Source organism: Canis lupus, chromosome 9 (assembly GCF_048164855.1).
Source record: "Canis lupus baileyi chromosome 9, mCanLup2.hap1, whole genome shotgun sequence".
In the NCBI taxonomy this organism is placed as follows: Eukaryota; Metazoa; Chordata; class Mammalia; order Carnivora; family Canidae; genus Canis; species Canis lupus.
In genome coordinates this window covers 15913362-15933761 of record NC_132846.1, presented here as the reverse complement: position 1 = coordinate 15933761, position 20400 = coordinate 15913362, and the positions used below count along the sequence as shown (strand labels likewise).

The window sequence follows — 20400 nt, the reverse complement described above, 5'->3', positions numbered from 1 at the left end:
ATACAGTATGTGTCTTTCTGACTTATTTCACTTAACATGATGTTGTAACAAATGGCAGGATTTTCTTCTTTTGTGGCTGAATAATACTCCATTGTATATATAACTGTAGTGTGTATATATAAGTTTGCATGTGTATACAAACACATATTACATTTTCTTCATCCATTGGAATGACTTGTTTCCATATCTTGGCTGATATGAATAATGCTGCAGTGAATGAGGGGATGCAGATATCTCTTGATGATTTCATTTCCTTCAGATATATACCCAGAAGTGGGATTGCTAAATTATACAGTTCTGTTTTTAATTTTTTGAAGAATCCCCCAACTGCCTTTCTTTCTTTTTTTTTTTTTTTTTTTTTTAATTAAGATTTATCATGAGAGAGAGGGAGAGGGAGAGGCAGACACACAGGCAGAGGGAGAAGCAGGCTCCATGCAGGGAGCCTGACGTGGGACTTGATCCTGGGTTTTCAGGATCATACCCTGGGCTGAAAGCAGCACTAAACCACTGAGCCACCCGGGCTGCCCTCCCAACTGTTTTCTACAGTGGCTGTACCAATTTACATTCCCACCAACAGTATAAAACGGTTCCCTTTTTTCCACATCCTTGCCAATATATATATATTTTTTGATAATAGGTGTGAAATATATCTCACTGTGTTTTTGATTTGCATTTCCCTGATGATTAGTGATATTGAGCACCTTTTCTAGTACCTGTTGACCATCTGTATGTCTTTGGAAAAATGTCTATTCAAATCTTCTATTTTAAAATAGGATTATTGTCTTGCTATTGAGTTGTATGAGTTCTTTATATATTTTGGATATTAATCCCTTATTAGATACGTGGTTTATAGATATTTTCTCCATTCTTAGGGTTGCGTTTTCATTTTATGTATGCTTTCCTTTGCTGTGCAGAAACGCCTGGGTGGCTTAGTCGGTTCAGCATCTGCCTTTGGCTCAGATCATGATCCCAGGGTCCTGGGATTGAGTCCCACATAGGGCTCCCTGCTCAGTGGGGAGTCTGCTTCTCCCTCTGCCCTGACCCCCTGCTTATGTTCTCTTTCTCGCTCCCTCTCTTTCTCTCGAGTAAATAAAAACAACCTTTTAATTTGATGTAATTGGTTATTTTTGCTACGCCCTCAAAGATTTATTACATACAGAGGGAGGGGTTCAGTCCTTCTTGGCTGCCGCTTTCCTCATGGCCTCCAGCAAGTTGCTCAGCTCCTCTCTCTCCCTCTTGGCATGGATATGCGTTCCCACTTGCTTCTTAATGAACTTGAGGGCACGCTTATCCTTGGACACCTTGAGCAGCTTCATGGGTCGCGGGCGGAGCCACACACCTCGCAGATCATGTCCCATACGAACTTGGTGCGCTTGGTGAGGCGCCTGTGGCAGTGGTGGCTGTGCCTCAGCTTGCTCACGTTTTTACTCCCTTTGTGGCCCTTGTTGAGGTCCGTGGACGTAGGATAGCGCAGAACCATGTCAGGATAATGCTGGCCTTATAAAATGTTCCCTCTTTTGTCATATGGAAGAGTCAGAAGGGCTGGTAATTATTCCTCTTTAAATGTTGGTAGAATTCACAAGTGAAGCCATCTGGTCCTAGACTTTTCTCCTTGAGAGGCCTTTTTGTTTGTTTAATGTTGGCATTTTAAAGATTTTATTTATTTGAGAAAGAGAAATAGAGCAGAAGCAGGGGGAAGGAGGAAGAAGCAGACTCCTCATTGAGCAGGGAGCCTAGCATAGGGCTGGATCCCAGGATCCTGAGATCATGACCTGAGCCAAAGGCAGATGCTTAACCAGCTGAACCACCTAAGCACTTCTCTTTGGAAGGCTTTTGATTACTGACCCAGTCTCCTTACTTTGCAATTGTTCTGTTAGATTCAGACTAATAAGTAGTCATTCATATGTGGATGATGTACATTTAATGTCTTTATTGATTTGGTTACGTTTTAATCTGTCTTGCTGTTTGTTTTCTATTTGGCCTGTTTTTAGTTCCCTCCTTTCTTTTTTTTTGCTTTCTTTGTATTAGTTGAATACATTTATGATTCTTTTAAAAATCTCCTTTGTTGGTTTATTAGCCATAATTTCTTATTTTATTATTTTACTGATTGCTTTATAATTTATAATATATATCTTTACCTTACCAAAATCTACTATTAGGTGATACACCACTTGCATCATTTCTCATATTGTATAACAATTCAGTAAGAGTGTACTTCCATTTCTCCCCTCAGCCTTTAATGGTTATACGTTTATTTATATACATTGTAAGCCCCATACAATATTAATTTGTTTAAGCAGTTATTTTTTAAGGATTTTTTTTTTTTTAAGATTTCATTTATTTGACAAGGAGAGAGCACAAGCAGGGGGAGTGTCGGGCAGAGGGAGAGGGAGAAGCAAGCTCCTCGCTGAGCAGAGAGCCAGATGTGGGATCATGGCCTGAGTCAAAGGCAGACACCTAGCTGACTGAACCACCCAGGTGCCCCTTTTAAGGATTTCTAAATAATAATAAGAAAGCATGTATTTACTTATGCAGTATCGTTTCTCATTTGCTCCTCATTTTTTTTTGCAGAGATAGTTATTTCCATCCATTCATTATCATTTTGTTTCTACCTGAAGGACTTCTTTAAGTTCTGTTGTGATGATAGTCTGTAGGTAATGAATTCTTTACACTTTTGTGGAAAAGTCTTTATTTTGCCTTCTTTTTGGAAAGATACTTGGTTCTGTTTAGAATTCTAGGTTGATGGCTTTTTTCTTTGTCCTTTAAAGATTTTACTCTGCTGTCTTTTTGCTTGTATTCTCTTTCTTTTCTTTTTCTTTTTTTCTTTTTTCTTTTCTTTCTTTTTTTTTTAAGATTTTATTTTTAACTAATCTCTACAACAACATGGGGCTCAAGCCCACAATCCCAAGATCGGGAGTCAAATGTTCCACCGACTGAGCCAGCTAGGTGCTCCTTGCTTGCATTATTTCTGGTAAGTCTGCTATCATTCTTACTCTGCACATAACATTTAAAAAAGTTTTTCTGGCTGCTTTTAAGATTTTTTTCTTCATCACTGGTTTTGAACAGCTGTGCCATGGTGTAGTTTTCTTAGTATTTCTTGTTTTTGAGGGTTCATTGAACTGCTTACATTGGGTTTACATTTTCATTAAGTTTGGTCATTTTTTCCCCACTTCTTTCTCCCCCTCTTTTTTGAATTTCATTTATTAGTATTTGAGGGAAGTATTAATATTAGATTGGTATATTGGGAAAGTATTAGTAGTATAATGGTAGTATTAGTAGTAGCTTGAAAATAATTGATGTTCTTTTCCATTTTGGGGGGTTCTTTTTTCTCTGTTTTATCTTGGATAGTTTCTGTTGCTGTCTTCAAGTTCACTAGTATTCTGCTACATGTCATCATCTGTCATTAATCTTGTTAATTTTTCATATCAGATGTAGTTTTTATCTACTTCACTTTGAGCATAAAATCATATCTACATGTCTTTAATTTCTTGAACACATGAAATACAATTAAAGTAACAATATACTTCTGTGGTAATTCTAACTTCTTTGTCAGTCTGGGTCAGTTTTAATCAATTGATAATATTCTTTATCTTGAGTTTTCTTCTTTGCTCACTAATCTTGGGATATCTGATACTGTGAATTTGATGATCTTAGCTTCTGGATATTTTTGTATTCCTATAAATTATTGAGCTTTATTCAGGGATGCAGTTAAAGTACTTGAAAGCACTTTGAGCATTTCAGGTCTTGCTTTTATGATTTGTTGAGTGGATCTCTTTAGGGCTAATTATTACCTATTATGAGGCAGCATCTTCCTGAGTATTCTACCCAATACATGCCCTGCAAATTATGAGTTTTTCTGTGGTTCAGCTCTTGGGAACAAGTGCTGTTCTCAGTCTTCTGGGATCATCTGGTACTGTTCTCTCAAATTCTTTCACATAATTCTTTTTTTTTTTTTTTGAAGATTTTATTTATTTATTCATGATAGTCACACAGAGAGAGACAGAGAGGCAGAGACACAGGCAGAGGGAGAAGCAGGCTCCATGCACCGGGAGCCCGACGTGGGATTCGATCCCAGGTCTCCAGGATCACACCCCGGGCCAAAGGCAGGTGCCAAACCGCTGCGCCACCCAGGGATCCCTTTCACATAATTCTTTCTCCTGTCTTGGGAGTTTCCTTTTAAGTATGTTACAATCATACTGGAAGGGGACCTTTCCCAGTATCCTGAGTTCTTACTGTGTGCACTTCTTTCTTCTTTGGTGCTTTGTCCTGTGAATTCTGATTATCCTGATTTCCCTGGACTGTCAGCTGATCTTCTCAATTTATGGACTCCCTTGGCTCTGCCTGATTCCCTTCTCACTGTAGCCTGGAGACTCTTAAGTCAGTAAGCTTGAACAGTCCCAATGTACCTGTTTGTGCCATCTGTCAGGAATGATTTTCCTTACCTGATGTTCATACCTGCTTAAAACAAACCACAAAAAGCCCTAAGACATGTTTTCAAGATACTGTATAATAAGAGGTTCTCTGACACAAATTAGACTGAAGATCGGCTTCATCAAAGCAACTTGGTCCCCATTTTTTTACTTTTTTTATATTTAGAGAAGAAATTTATTATCAATTGATTACTGAAAAATGATTGTTTTCCCTCCAATCTGCATATATTAATATTTTCACAAAGAATTAAATTAAAATATCCTAAGAAAAATAACAAATATTCAGTAAATATAAATGATAATGTATAAAGATAGAAGCAAATACTGTATGTTCATTAAATTAAAACTCAAGGGGGCAGCCCAGGTGGCTCAGTGGTTTAGCGCCGCCTTCAGCCCAGGGTGTGATCCTGGAGACCCGGGATCAAGTCCCATGTTGGGCTCCCTGCATGGAGCCTGCTTCTCCCTCTCCCTGTGTCTCTGCCTCTCTCTGTCTCTGTATTTCTCATGAATAAATAAAATCTTAAAAATTATTTTAAAAAATTATAAAACTTAAGGGCAGCCCAGGTGGCTCAGTGGTTTAGCGCCACCTTCAGCCCAGGGCCTGATCCTAGAGACCCAGATTCAAGTCTCACATTGGGCTCCTTGCATGGAACCTGCTTCTCCCTCTGCCTGTGTCTCTGCCTCTCTCTCTCCCTCTTTCTCTCTCTCTTTGTCTCTCATGGATAAATAAAATATTAAAAATAAATAAATAAATAAAAACTTAAAAATGATATAGATTAAATTTGAACTGATATGAATGAAAATTTGGAAGTGTAGGAATCATTGTGAATTATAATTTGCTTATAAAGATAAGTTGATTTTATACTTGAATATGTTTTTAAGAATTTGCTAGGCAAAATTAGTAACTCTATATACATGAAATTAGACTTTTATGTTCTTAATTTTATCTGCTCTTTATATTTGAGACATACTGATTTGAAAAATTAATTTGACTTAGTTGAATTACTTTATCTTTGTGTATTTTGAAGTGATTTACTGAGATTATTTCCATAAATGTTACTGATTTATTTGCTTACTAAAATAAGCTGTTCAAATACTGTAAGCAGTCTCTGCATTAACTTTTTTTTTATTAAAGATTTTATTGCATCTGAATGATTTTATGTAGCTTATAGGACTGCATAAAATGTGCAATAGAACAATTAGTGGTAAAACAGAAAACTGAATAGCTACTACTTAAAGAAAGGAAACATCAGGTTCTAGAGATGAGCTGATTAAAGCTCTAAGGCATTGAATTTGGTTCTTAGATTTCCTAGCAGTTAAAGTGAAAAGAGAAACCTCTTGGGTTACGTTTTCAGTGTCTTGAAAAAGAAAACATTTTTTTCTAAAAAAACATTTTTTTCTTTTTTCTAAATTCAGTCATGGTTTATCTATATACATGTGTGTTCATATATTAACTAACATCTTCTAGAAGGATCTGTGTGATAGAGACCTTGGGGAAAATAGGAAATAGGGATAATAAGTATGTTTGTTAGATCTGTTTCTCATTTCAAATATCTTTACAATCTAAATGATTTTTTTCCTTTTTTTCTTTCTTTGTATTAAATGGCATCATCATCCTTCAGGTTACTAAAACCTGGAACTTTCATTTTTGACAATGTGGTAGAAAAAGATAATTGGATGTAAGGGTATCCCACAGACCTCTCAAAATCTAAGTGTCACAACATAAATGTATCTTTGCCACATTGTTCTTTAACTTCTTGTTATCCTCTCTGATACTTTACATTTCAGCAATATTAATCAGAAATCACTTTCTGTGATGCCTGTACTTTTGCTAATGATATTCACAGTGCCATGCTGTCTTCATATCACTCTTATACCTGAAAGCTTCTGCTCTTTGCTTAGGGCAAAATCATAGCTTTGGTGAAGCCTACCCCATCAGATGGGCATAGGAGCTTTCCCTATATTGTGCTGTTTACTTCTAGTAACTTGGTTATTTTATTACAATGTATTTATTTGCATGACTGTATCTTATCTTCCTGAGGGCAGAGGTGTGTCTTTCATCTTCATGTCCCTAGACTCAGCATAGTGCCTGGCATATTCTGGGTACTTAGTAAATATCATGTAGTTCAAAAATGAATATGTTAGATATGAGGAGAACAGAGTTGCATTTTTGTGAGCAATTTCCTTTTAATTGACAATGGGTAGAAAAAACATTTATAGTCCGTATCCTGATCAGAAAGAGACTTTGGGTTGTTTAGTACCTGTGCAGAAAAGTTGATTCAGAACCTGAAATCTGTACTATGTAAAAAAGAAAAAACAAAAAAACAGGACATTAATTGAAAAATGTTTATAGCATTATGGTAGAAATTATCAGATAATCTCCCCTCATTGAAAGAAATCTTCATAACTCTTATATAACATCTAATTTTTAGAAACCTTGTTTGATAGACCAAAAACATGTTAGCTGTTACACTGATCTGTAGATAGAGAAGATGAGTAACTATGGCACAGAACAGCAAATTTGTGGCCCTAATTTGTTGCAGCAGCCACAGGAGACTAGTACAGATATCTTAGTGTCTTAGCCTTTTTCTCTTACATATGAATTTCCAAATCAGCTTGTTAAATCCCTAAGTAATATTTGTTAGGATCTTTTATTTGATAGACTTGGATCTGTAGGTTTAATTTGGAGGAGGTTGACATCAGTAGGATATCTATTCTTCCTATTGCAAGGAGCCTCCATTTATTTACTTAGGCTCTTTTTATTTAAGAAAGACTTGCACATCTTTTTTACAGTCAAGGACAGTTACATTTAAAAAGGATGTTAAATTTTAAAGGGGGACTTCTGTTTGCTACTGGAGCTCATGTGACCACCTCATTAAGTGGTGGTTTAGATAAAGATCAAGAGAAAAGAATGCTCTTCTGTATAAAAAGCGGTATTTAGATAACTACTTTATGTTTTATAACAAAATAAGCTCAAAATAGTTCTAATTCTTCAGGATAAAATGGGAAAGAAATATATTTTATATATTGGGATAGGGAAGACCACTCTCAAAACTTGCACCAAAGTTAAAAATCATCACAGAAATGCTTGATAATTTTGCCTATATAAAGTATTTTGTATTACTAATAGTAACAGAGTTAAAAGATAAACACCAAGCTATGAGACCTATGCAACGAATTTAAGAGAATTAATTCCTTAATTTGTGGGCTATTAAATATTAAATTTGGAAAAAAATCAACGTATGTTGTTAAGACATATTAAAAACAGACCCTCTTGGCATGCCCTTTCCCTTCTGCACCTCTGCTGGCTTCTGCTGCTCCTGGGGCTGTTTGTATACTGGTTCAGTGAGGGCCCTGTACCACTCTGGTGAAGTGGCAGCTCAGGAGACTCTGGTGCTTACTGTTGCTGATGAAAAGCCCAAGGAAGGAGTCAAGACTGAGAACAACGATCATTATTTATTAGTAGGTGATTGGGCAAGATGGTTCTGTGGTACAGTTTAAGATTAAGAGGCATACACCACTCACTAAACTAATGGAAAACCTATTGTGAATGGCAGGATTTGTCAATGAGGCAAATCAGATACTGATTTGAGGGCAGCCAATTAGTGAAACAGACATACTTGCACAGTTGGAAATGGAGGATGAAAATACAGTTGATATATTCCAGCAACAGAAAGGAGGAGTCTACTAAAAGGAGAACTTACTACTTTACTCTAGAGCTCTTTCTCCAGACCAAGACATTCTCTATGAGAAAACTGCAATTTGGTTCCACCACATCTTGACTGCTGCAGTATAGTTTTCTTGATTTTTCATTTTCCCGCTCCTCATTACTTAATTGTATATGAAGTAACTGAATGTGCACAAGCATATTGTATTTTTTATAGTTAAATGGTCAATGGTATGTTTTGATTGACATCAAATGGAGATGGAATGGGGAAATATACTGGTTCTGTGAAGATACCTTCTTTCTCCCTTAGTGGCATGCTCATTCAGCTCTTTATATTCCAATAAGTTATTTTGCTCTCAGTGTTTAACAAAAATGGAACATGAAAATCCTTACATACTTTGTTCAATTGGAGATGTTTTTTAATTTATCATTGTAAAACAAAATTTTATAACTTTGTATGAAGCTGTTACATGTAGGTCAATCTGTCTTTATCAGGCATAAATTACTCTAAAAGAAATGAATCCTAGATAGTTTCCCCTTCAAGTCAAGAATCTGAATGTTTAAAAAGATTTTATTCATTTTAGAGAGAGGAAGCATGTGTGTGTGCATGAGCAGATGGAGGGGCGAAAGGCGAGGGAGAGAATTTCAAGGAGACTCTGCTGCTTGAATCTCGTGAGGGCATGATCTCATGACCTGAGGTGAAATCAAGAGTCAGATGCTTAACTGACTGAACCACTCAGACACCCCAAGCATCCTGTTTATTTTATTTTATTTTTTAAAAGATTTTATTTATTTATTGATGAGAGACACAGAAAGAAGAGAGAGAGAGAGAGGCAGAGACACAGGCAGAGGGAAAAGCAGGGAGCCTGATGTGGGACTTGATTCCGGGTCCCCAGGATCACTCCCTGGGCCCAAGGCGGCACTAAACTGCTGAGCCATCCTGGCTGCCCCAAGCATCCTGTTTAAATAAACTTTTTGTTTTTGTATTTTTAAAGACCCTCTCATAATATTGGCGGTGGAATGTAAATTTGATGGTATTTTGACTGTTAAGTATCAATATTTCAAGTGTACATATGTGAAGCACCTGGCTAGCTCACTTGGTTAAGCATGCATTTCTTTATCTTGGGGTTGTGAATTCAAGCCCCATGTTGAGTGTGGAGCCTACTTAAAATAAACATGTGCATATACTTTGAAGCTAGTATTTTCATTTCTTAGTATTCTCAGGAAGTAAGTGGTTAAGTGTGTAGGAACACTGCGATGTTTAGAATGTTTAGTGAAAAATTTGAACCAACCTAAAATATCCATTATTTGGAGATTGATTTTGGATTTTAGATCTATTACTACAGTTCAGTATAATGAGATTCAAAAAATATGAACCAATGTAAATATCCATTATTTGGAGATTGATTTTGGATTTTAGATCTATTACTACAGTTCAGTATAATGAGATTCAAAAAATATGAACCAATGTAACTATCCATTATTTGGAGATTGATTTTGGATTTTAGGTATATTACTACAGTTGAGTATGAGTCTCAAGAAGTGTTAGGATTCTCATAATAGGTTGACTTTTTCACATGAACACCAAATACATTTCAGATATGATTCTATCTCTTCACTATCTTTTTTTTTGAGATTTTATTTATTTATTTGAGAGAGAGTGAGAGAGCATTACCGGGGAGGAGAGGGAGAAGTAGGGAGCCTGACATGGGGCTTGATTCCAGGACCCTGGGATCATGACTTGAGCTGAAGGCAGATGCTTAACCAACTGAGCTACACAGCCACTCTTCACTATCTATAGGAGAAGTTTTTAAGGAGTGAACATTTTTATAGAAGCAGTTGTCATATATTGATAATAATAGGTAATATTTTTGTCCATTTATATGTGGCAGGTCCTGGACCAAGCATTTTACATATGTTACCTGACTTAATTTTAAAAAATTTTAATTCCAGTTAACATAGAGTGTTATGTTAATTTCAGGTGTATAATATAATTCATCAGTTTCGTACATCACCTGGTTCTCATCCTGAGAAGTGCATTCTTTGATCTCCAGCTGTTTGACCCATCCTCCCCACGCACCTCTCCTCTGGCAACAGTTCTATATGGTTGAAAGTCTATTTTTTGGTTGGTTTGTCTCTCTTTTTTTTTTTTTTCTTTGTTCATTTGTTTTTTTTTTCTTAAATTCCATATATGAGTCAAATCATAATGATATTTGTCTTTGACTTTGCTTAGCATTATAATTTCTAGTGATATCTATGTTGTTGCAAATGGCTGGATGATCTTCATGGTGGTTTAGGTTCTGTACTTTTTTATTCTCAGTTTCTAACCTAAAAGAGGATAAGTAAGAAAATTATTTAAAAGTTACATTTTGGGCAAATAAGAATTGAATGAAAGGAAACAAAATTCATTGTTGGTATTTTATGTCAAATAAACACAAGGAAATCCTTAAATTGTGTCATCTAGCAACATTACTCGTTCCCTTCCCACCCAAAACTGAAGTAAAATAGCTAGTAAAAGGTACATTTACGGTACCAAAAATTTGTCCTCATTGTCTGAATCCTTTTAAATCATAGGTTCAAGACTTCCAGTCACCCTTCCTTTCCCATTAATTGTCTTTAGAGCCTTCTAGAGGCAAGTTGGTTGTTAAAATAAACTGCTGCTTATAAACATGCCATTTATTGTAAAATGTTTTTAAGGAAAATATACATTTGTGTGTGTTGCAGTTTTTTTCTTTAAAACTCTTCTGAAAATACTGGGTCTGAGCAACCATTTGAATAAATATATAGTGCTTTGCTAGATTTTAGGCAACTATAAAAAGTAAAGGAGTTGATGGTACAGTAAAAGAATCATGTTAAATATGAAATAGGAATATAAAAAAGAAAGATTGTAGGAATTTGTAGTAGTATTTTCCCTTATTCATTGTGATATACTTTCCAAATGTGCATATGTTTATTTTCAGTATCCAAAAGACTTTGTAGGGACATGAATTGAGAAATTATTTTCTATTTTAGAGGTGTAGAACTGGATCCAGAATAGTAGTAGCAGTGTATTTTGATTATTCTTCTAATGTCTGACCACTCAATTAAAAAAACATTATTTTATGGACAGCCCCGGTGGCCCAGCAGTTTAGCACTGCCTTCAGCCCAGGGCGTGATCCTGGAGACCTGGGATCGAGTCCCACGTCAGGCTCCCTGCATGGAGCCTGCTGCTCCTTCTGCCTGTGTCTCTGCCTCTCTCTCTCTGTGTCTCTCATGAATAAATAAATAAAATCTTTTTTTTTAGATTTTTTTAGATTTTTGAAAGTGGTGACAGATACGTAGGTAACCATTGTGTAGAGCTTGTTTGGTGAATTTTCATACTCGTTATGTTTTCTGGACAACTGCACATGGATACGGTATGGAACATTCCTTATTCTTTTGGCCCAGACAGCTTTGTTGAGCCTGGTGTCAATGTGCACATTTGGAGTTCTAATAAAAAGCATGACCATGCTTGTCATGCTTTTTATTATGGCTGAGTATAGCCATTGTGGTGGATGAGAAATGATATCTGATCCTTCATGGCAAATTTCCAGATCTCTTTGAGTGCCTGAGGGGCACGCTTCTTGAAACCCACTCCATGGATACGTTTGTGAATGTTGATGGTGTATTCTCTGGTCACTACCTCGTTGATGGCAGAACGGCCCCTTCCTCTTCTTGCCATCCTTCTTTGCGGGAGTCATTCTGCCAGGCCCTAGTTGGAAAGGAATAAATAAAATCTTAAAAAAAAACAGATTATTTTATAATAATATAGTGGTATACTAATAGCTAGCTAGTTTTTGACCCTGTAAAAGTGAAGGGTAATGCATTTGTTCACAGTAAACATCAGTGGTTAGTGATACAAAAGCTTTTAGTTTCTAGACTTAGAAAAAAAGTACTTTTTTCCCCAGTCTGATTTCTCTTCTCTTTCTCAGATTCTTTTTCAGACTAGTCTAGAAGTTCCAGTTCTCAGATTCAGTTTGCCAGTTAAGGTTGGGCACATCTCAAATTGGGATGTCATGGGGTTGATTATTAGACTAGCTTAAAGGAATAGATCAGCAAAATAAGGAAGAAACAGAAATCTGCATCCTTTAGCTTTCTTTCCCCCATTTCCCCTTACTCTCTGCTCCTGGCAACCATTAATCCACTTTCCATTTTTATGAATTTGACTATTCTAGATGTTTCATATAAATGGAATCATAAAATATGTGCTCTTTTGTGTTTAGGCTTTTTTGTTACTTAACATGATATTTTCAGGGTCTTAGCATTTAATAATACTTGATTCCTTTTTATGGCTGAATAATATTCAGTTGTATGGATGTACCACATTTTATTTATCCATTCATCAATTGGTGAACATTGGGTTGTTTCCACTTTTTGACTATTAGGAATTATGTACAAACATTTGTGTGGTTGTGTTTTGATTTTTGGGTATACACTGTTCCAGGAATTAAACTTCTGGGTCATACAGTAATTCTATATTTAACTTTTTGAGGAACTGCCAAACCATTTCCAAAGCAGCTGCATCATTTATATTCTACCTCCAATGTAAAAATGAAAATTTCCCACATGCTTGTCATGCTTTTTATTATGGCTGAGTATAGCCATTGTGGTGGATGAGAAATTATATCTGATTGTGATTTCTTTGTTTTGTTTTTGTTTTTCACTTGGAGGCTAATCCTATTTTCTATTTATGGGAAACAAGCATTTCCAGTCTCACTTATTACCTCTATACCAGTCTACTCTTTCAGTGTTAGGGAAAGACAGGCAGATGGTGACTCCCAAGCCTCTTGCAAAGTAGGCAAGTCACCTTAGGGAAAAAGTTGACCTCAAAAATTTGTGTAGTATTAACAGTGAGGACTTGGGCATGACGTTGAAGCATTATTTTCCTTACTCATTAGTTTAAGGCATTCATTTGTTTTTGATTTACTTCTCCATGATGACTAATGATGTTGAGCATCTTCTCAGGTGTTTATTGGCCATTTGTGTATCTTGTTTGGAGAAAAGTCTGTTCAAATTCTTCCCCTTTTTTTTCTAAAGATTTTATTTATTAGAATGAGTGAGCATGAGCACGTGTGTGCACGAATGGAGGGAATTGCAGAAGGGAGGAGAGAAGCCGACTTCCGTGTTGAGCAGGGAGTCTGACAGGTCTTAATCCCAGGACCCTGCTATCATGACCAGAGCTGAAAGCAGACGCTTAACCCGACTGAGTCACCTAGGTGCCCCCAAATCCTTTACTTTTTAAATTGAGTTAGACTTTATTTTATAGTTGAGTTCTGAGAGTTGTTTATTCTGGATACTAGTTCCCTGTGAAATGTTTAATTTGCAGATATTTTCTCCTATCTGTAAACTGTCTTATTTTCCCTAGATTATCTTTTGAAGCAAAAAAGTTGTGTTTTGATGAAATCCAGTTTATTTTTTCTTTTGTTGCTTGTGCTTTTGGTGTCATTAGTACAAGATAACTGACTAGTTCAAGATCATGTTTTCTTCTTAAGAGTTTTTAAATTTAGTTATACATTTAGACTTCTGGTCCATTCTGAGTTAATTTTTGTGTATGGTATGGAATAGTGGTTCCACCTCATTCTTGTGCACATGGATAGTTGTTCCTAGCCCCATTTGTTGAAAAGCATATTTTCCCCCAATTGAGTTGTTTTAATACTCTTGTTGAAAATTGTTTGACCATTAATGTAAGAGTTTATTTCTAGACAGGTCTATTCCATTCATTTCTGTTTGTTATCCCAGTAAGACACTGTCTTGATTACTGTAACTTTATAGTAAGTTTAGAAATTTGAAAGCATCTGTTCTCTAATTTTGCTCTTACTACTTTCCTTTTTTAAATTAAGGTATAATCCACATACTAGTTTCAGGTGTACAACATAATGGTTCATTATTTGTGTATGTTGTGAAATGATCATCACAGTAAGTCCAGTTAACACCTGTCACCATACGCACGATTACAATTTTTTTCTTCTGGAGAGAGCTTTTAACATCTACTCTGCCCTTTCAGCAACTTCCAAATATACAACACAGTATTATTAGCTGTAGTCACCATGCTATACATGGCATCCCCATGATTTATTTTACAACTGGAAGTTTGTAGCTTTTGATGTTCTTTTTCAAGATTGTTTTGATTAATCTGGGTTCCTTGTGTTTTCCTATGAATTTTAGGATCAGCTTGTTAAGTTCTGTGAAAAGACACTTTGTATTTTGATAGAGATTTCATTGCATCTTTAGATATATTTGAGAGTATTTCCGTCTTAACAATATTACTTATTGTCTCTGACTAAGGAGTATCTTTCAATTTGTCTAGGTCTTTAGACTCTCAGTGATATTTCATACTTTTTAGTGTACAAATTTTACATTTCTTTCATCTCCAAATGTTTTATTCTTTTCATGCTGTGGTAAACAATTGTTTTCTTATTTTCACTTGTGGATTATTCATTGCTAGTGTATAGAAAATACAATTGATTTTGTATATTCATTTTATATTCTGAAACCTAGATGAATTTGTTTCTTTGCTCTTATAGATTTTTGTGTGTGTGGATTCCTTAGGATTTTTTATGTACAAGATCATATCATTTGTGAATAGAGATGTAATGCTTCTTTTTTACTTTTATTTCTTTTCATGAAAGCTTAAGCTCTTTGATTACTATTTCCAGTACAGTGTTGAGTAATAGTAAGCAAAAGGGGACATCCTTGTCTCGTTTATGATTTTAGAGGTAAAGCTTTCAGTCTTTTACCAGTCAGTATGAAGTTAACTTTGGATTTTTCATAGATGGCTTTTATCAGATTGAGGAAATTACTTTCTATTCCTAACTTTTTGAGTGTTTTGTCATGAAAGGGTGTTGGATTTTGTCAGGCACTTTTTCTTCTTCTTTTTTTTTTTTCTTTTCTTAAGATTTTATTTTTATTTTGAGAGAGAAGGAGAGAGTACAGGAGAGGGAGAAGCAGACTCCCTGCTGAGCAGAGAGAGAGCCTGATGTGGGGCTCGATCCCAGGACCCTGAGATCATGACTCGAGCTGAAGGCAGATACTTAACCAACTGAGCCACCCAGCACCCTGTCAAGCACTTTATCTGTGTCTATTGAGACAATTATGTGGTTTTTGACCTATATTACTGTGGTATATTGCAATGATTGATTTTCCTGTGTTGGACTGATCTTGCATTCTAGGATAAATCTCACTTGGTCATGGTATATAGTACTTTTTATATATTGCCATAGTCAGTTTTATGGTATTCAGAATTTTTGTGTCTATATTAATAAGGGATATTTTTCTTGTAATGTCTTTGTCTGATTTTGGAATGAGGGTAATATTGACTTCATAGAGTGTGTTGGAAGTGTTCTTTTTTGGAAGGATTTGATAGGATTCACTATGAAACCATTTGTTTCTGGGCTTTTCTTTAAGGTCAGTTTTCCTTATTACTAAATCAGTGTTTTTACTTCTTAAAGATCTCAGTTTTTTTCTTCTTGAATTGATATTTTATGTTTTCTAGGAATTTGTTCATTTCTTATAGGTTATGTTATTTGCTAGCATACAGCTGCTCATAGTATTGCCTTATGGTATTTATTTCTGTAAGATTGGTAGTAATGTCCTTTTTTCCAATCCAGATTAGTAATTTTAATCTTATCTCTTCCTATCTTGGACAGTCTGACTAAAGGTTTCTATTTGTTGATTTTTTTTTTTTTTTTAAAGAACCAGTTTTGGTTTCATTGATGTTTTTGTGTTGTTTTTTCTTCTCTATTTCAACTATCCTCACTCTTATTTTCATTGTTTCTATTTTTTTTCCTGCATACTTCAGAATTAATGTGCTTTTATTTTTTGTTTTCTAGTTTCTTAAGGTGGAACACTAAGTTATTGATTTTGAGATCTTTACTTTCATTTAGGCATTTAAAGCTGTAAATTTTCCTCTTAGCACTGCTTTAACTGAATGCCATAAATGTTGTGTTTTCATTTTACATGTCAAGATATTTTTTTTCTCCATGGAGTTGAGTTAGTCTAGAATCCTTTCATTTCAGCCTAATGGACATCCTTTAATAATTTTTAGAGGGCAGTTCTGCTAGTAATGAATTCTCAGTTTTTGTGTACTTGGAGATGTCTTAAATTCTCTTTAAGCTTTGCTAGATATAGAATTCTTGGTTCCTAGCTTTTTTCTTTGAGTTCGTGTACAGTGTCATCTCAGTGCCTTCTGGCCACCATATTTTCTAATGAGAAATCCGATCTTTTTCTTATTGGGGCTTCTTGTGAAGTGTTGCTTCTCTCGGTGCTTTCCAAAATTCTTTGTCTTGCGATTCTCAGATTATAGGCTAGGTCCATTTTTAAATTTTTTAAGGAACCTCCATATGGTCTTCCACAGGTGCTGCCTCAATTTGCATTCCTACGGACAGTGCACAAGTACTTTTTCTCTACATTCTTGCCAAACACTTATTATTTCTTAAGTTTTTTGTTTTAGCCATTCAAAGAGGTGTGAGGTGATATCCATGGGGGTTTTGATTTGTATTTTCCTGATGATGAATGATGTTGAGCATCTTTTCATGTATCTGAGGGCCATTTGTATGTCTTTGGAGAAATATCTATTCATGTTTTCTGTCCAGTTTTCAGTTGGGGTTTTGTTTTGTTTTTTTTCCGTGTTGAGTTGTGTAGGTTCTTTTTTTTTAGATTCTTTATATATTTCATATACTAAGCATTTATTGAAAATGTCATTCGTGAATATCTTCTCCCATTTAGCAGGTTGTCTTTTGGTTTGTTGGTTGTTTCCCTTGCTGTGCAAAAGCTTTTTATTTTGATGTGGTCCCAATAGTTTGTTTTTGCTTTACTTTCACTTGCCTCAGGAGACACATCTAGAAAGATGTTGCTATGACCAGTGTCAGAGAAATTGCTGCCTTGCTTTCATCAAGGATTTTTCCATAAACGTGGTCTCACATTTAGGTGTTTAATCCATTTTGAGTTTATTTTTGCGTATGGTGTAAGAAAATGTCTAGTTTCATTTCTTTGTATGTAGCTGTTCAGTTTTCCCATCACCGTTTGTTGGAAAGATTTTTCTTATTGCATATTCTTTTTTCTTTGTTGAAGATTAATTGGCCATACAATTGTGGATTATTTTTGGGCTTTCTATTCTATTCCATTGACTGTGTCTTTTTCTTGTTCTAATACCATACTGTTTTGATCACTACAGCTTTGTAATATAACTCAAAGTCTGGAATTGTGATACCTACCTCCAGGTTTATTTTTCTTTTTCAATTGCTTTGGCCATTCAGAGGTTTTTTGTTTGTTTTTTGTTTTTTTGTGGTTCCATACAAATTATAGGATTAATTGTTCTAGTTCTGTGAAAAATGCTGTTGGTATTTTGATCGGGAATACATTAAATCTGTAGACTGCTTTAGGTAGTATAGACATTTTAACAATATTTATTCTTCTCATCCATGAGCATGGAATGTCTTTCCATTTCTTTGTGTCAGCTTCAGTTTCTTTCCTCATTGTTTCATGGTTTTTAGTGTACTTTTCATCTCTTTGGTTACATTTATTTCTAGGTCATTTATTCTTGGTGCGGTGTAAGTGCGATTGTTTTTCTTAATTTTTCTTTGTGCTGCTTCATTATTTATAGAAATGTGATAGATTTTTTTTGTCTATTGATTTTCTATCCTGTGACCTTATTGAACTCATTTATCAATTCCAGTAGTTTTTTTGGTGGAGTCTTTAAAGTTTTCTGTATTTAGTATCATGTTTTCTGCCAGTAGTGAAAATTTTACCTCTTCCTTGCCAGTTGGATGCCTTTTATTTCTTTTTGTTGTCTGATTGCTGTGGCTGGGAATTCTAGTACTATGTTGAAAGTGGTGAGAGTAGACATCCTTGTCTTTTTCTTGAACTTAGGGGAAAAGCTCTGTTTTTCCCCATTGAGTATGAGGTTTGCTCTGGGTTTTCCATACAAGGCCTTTATTAAGTTATGTTCTCTCTAAACTTACTTTGTTGACCTTTTTTTTTTTTCCCCATAAATGGATGTTGCACTTTATCAAGTGCTTTTTCTGCATTTCTGAAATGATGATACGGCTTTTATCCTTTCTCTTCTTGATATGGCATATCATATTGATTGGCTTATGATATTGATTTTGTGGTCAATTTTTTTTTTAAAGAAAACAATTTTTTTAAAATATTTTATTTATTTATTCATAGAGACAGAGAGAGAGAGAGAGAGGCAGAGACACAGGCAGAGGGAGAAGCAGGCTCCATGCAGGGGCCCCGATGTGGGACTCGATCCTGGGACTCCAGGATCACACCTTGGGCTGCAGGCGGCGCTAAACCGCTGTGCCACCGGGGCTGCCCGTGAATTGTTTTTATAACGTATTTTGGATTGGGTTGCTCTTTTAGTACTTTAGATACAGATTCCTTTATGATCATGCCTAAGTAGTTGGTACCATCTGTTTAGTAAATCTAATCTTTGTACTTCCTCAAGGAGAGTTTCTGTTGACTGTACTTTGTATATAGGACATACTTTTTCTGTGTCTTTCAATTTTTGTTGATAACTTGACATTTTAAATAATATAGTGACTTGGGAAACCAGTTTCTCCCTTCTCTCCGGGGTTTGTTGTTGTTTGTGTTTGTTCTTGTTGCTGTGTGTGTGTTTTGAAGGTTTGTTTGTTTTAAAGAGATAGTGTGTACATGAGTTGGGGGGAGGAGCAGAAGGAAAGAATCTCAAGCAGACTCCCTGCTGAGCAGAGCCTGATGCAGGGCTTGATCTCATGACCTTGAGATCATGACCCAAGACAAAAACCAAGAGTTGGACACTCAACTGACCGAGCCACTCAGGTGCCCTATTGTGTGTTTCTTTTATGACTTTACTGAACTATGTGCAGTTTGTTTTTTCCTCCTTCATGACCATTGACTTTGCTTGCTTGTTTGTGGTCTGCTAATGATTGAACACAGGCTTCTTAAAAGCCTAGATCAGTAAGTTTCCTAATCTTTGCCAAGGGGCTTTGTGTATTGGGGATACTATCAATATTAAACCAGACAGTTTACACTTCTGTTTTAGTCTTCATGTCCTTGTGTAGAGTCTCAAGGTCAGCCAGAGGTGAAAACTTAGGTCTTCCTCTTGTTTCTCCAGAACATATTTGCAGCCCTATGCATGCACATGTCCTTCTGTATTCCCATTAATTTGTCAGACTATTTCAAAGTTCCCTGTGGATAGCTCATTCTCCAACTTTTTTTTTTTTTTTTTTTTTATTGTTATTTGGTTTTGGTTAGCTTGTTGTTTGCTTCATCAGTGATCACTGCCTTGGCAGCTGTGGTATTAAACAGTTGCCACTGATTTTTTTTTTTTTCCACAAATGTTCCCAGGGAAGAGGTTGTTGCCTTGTGTGGGCTCTGAATTAAGTCAAATAAAGACAACTTTGCAAGTGGGATTTTCCAGGGAGAAGCTAGATAAATCAAATAATGATCAGTCTCTTAAAATGAAGGTTTGAAAGAGCTCCATTCCTGTTCTGACTTCTCCAATGACTGATAAGTGGTTTTCAACTGTGATTGTGGACTGTTGGTTTTCAAGGCTACGAAGAAGATGGGAATAGGGTAAGTTTGAAATGACACAAAGCTCACTGTTCTTATTAAGGTTTATCTATTTTTCTTGGGCAAATGTCCCTGATTGTTACAATCCTTTGGTTAATTTCTAGGTTTTTAAAAGTGTGGGGTTGTTTTTTTTTGTTTGTTTTTTGTTTTTTTTTTGTTTGTTTTTTTACTGTTTTGGGTTTTGTTTTCATTGCTTTTATGGAGGAGAAGATTTTTGGATTGCCTCATTCCGCAAATTCACTGATAATTACCTACTTCTAACCTGCTTTTTAACCTATACTTTGTTCTTTTAATTTTTATTTCATATTGAGATATAGTTGACGTACAGTATTAGTTTCAGGTGTACAAAATAATGCTTTGACAACTATATACATTACAAAATGTTCATCATGATCAATGTAATTATCATTTGTCACTGTATGAAATTATTACTGAGTTTATTTCCTATACTATTCATCCTGGTGACTTACTTATTTTATGGCTCGAAGTGTGTATCTCCTTATCCCCTTCACTATTTCACCCATTGCTCCCACCCTCCTCCCCTCTGGCAAACACCAGTTTGTTCTCTGTTTCTAAAAGTCTATTTCTGCTTTTTGTTTGTTACACTATAAAGTCTTACCAACTTTTTTCATTTCATGAAATATTTTTTTAATGAATATTTTTAATGGCTTTCTATTCAGTTGTATGGATGCATCTTTATTTAGTGCCATAATTGGTTTATTTACTGTGTCA

The 20400-nt window shown here is 35.5% G+C and overlaps 1 protein-coding gene, 1 non-coding gene and 2 pseudogenes across 14 annotated transcripts in view; 2 read left to right on the top strand and 2 right to left on the bottom strand.

Moving 5' to 3' along the window:
• The window catches only part of RALGAPA1 (Ral GTPase activating protein catalytic subunit alpha 1), a 242244-nt gene that overhangs the window by 9564 nt on the left and 212280 nt on the right, over positions 1-20400 (top strand). The gene's annotated exons all lie outside the window — the stretch shown is intronic.
• Positions 1170-1480, bottom strand: LOC140639371 (large ribosomal subunit protein eL36-like; annotated as a pseudogene).
• Positions 7710-8121, top strand: LOC140640604 (small ubiquitin-related modifier 2 pseudogene; annotated as a pseudogene).
• On the bottom strand, positions 12877-13023 carry LOC140640797 (U12 minor spliceosomal RNA). The gene has a single exon (XR_012037429.1). It is a non-coding gene; the product is annotated as a U12 minor spliceosomal RNA (small nuclear RNA).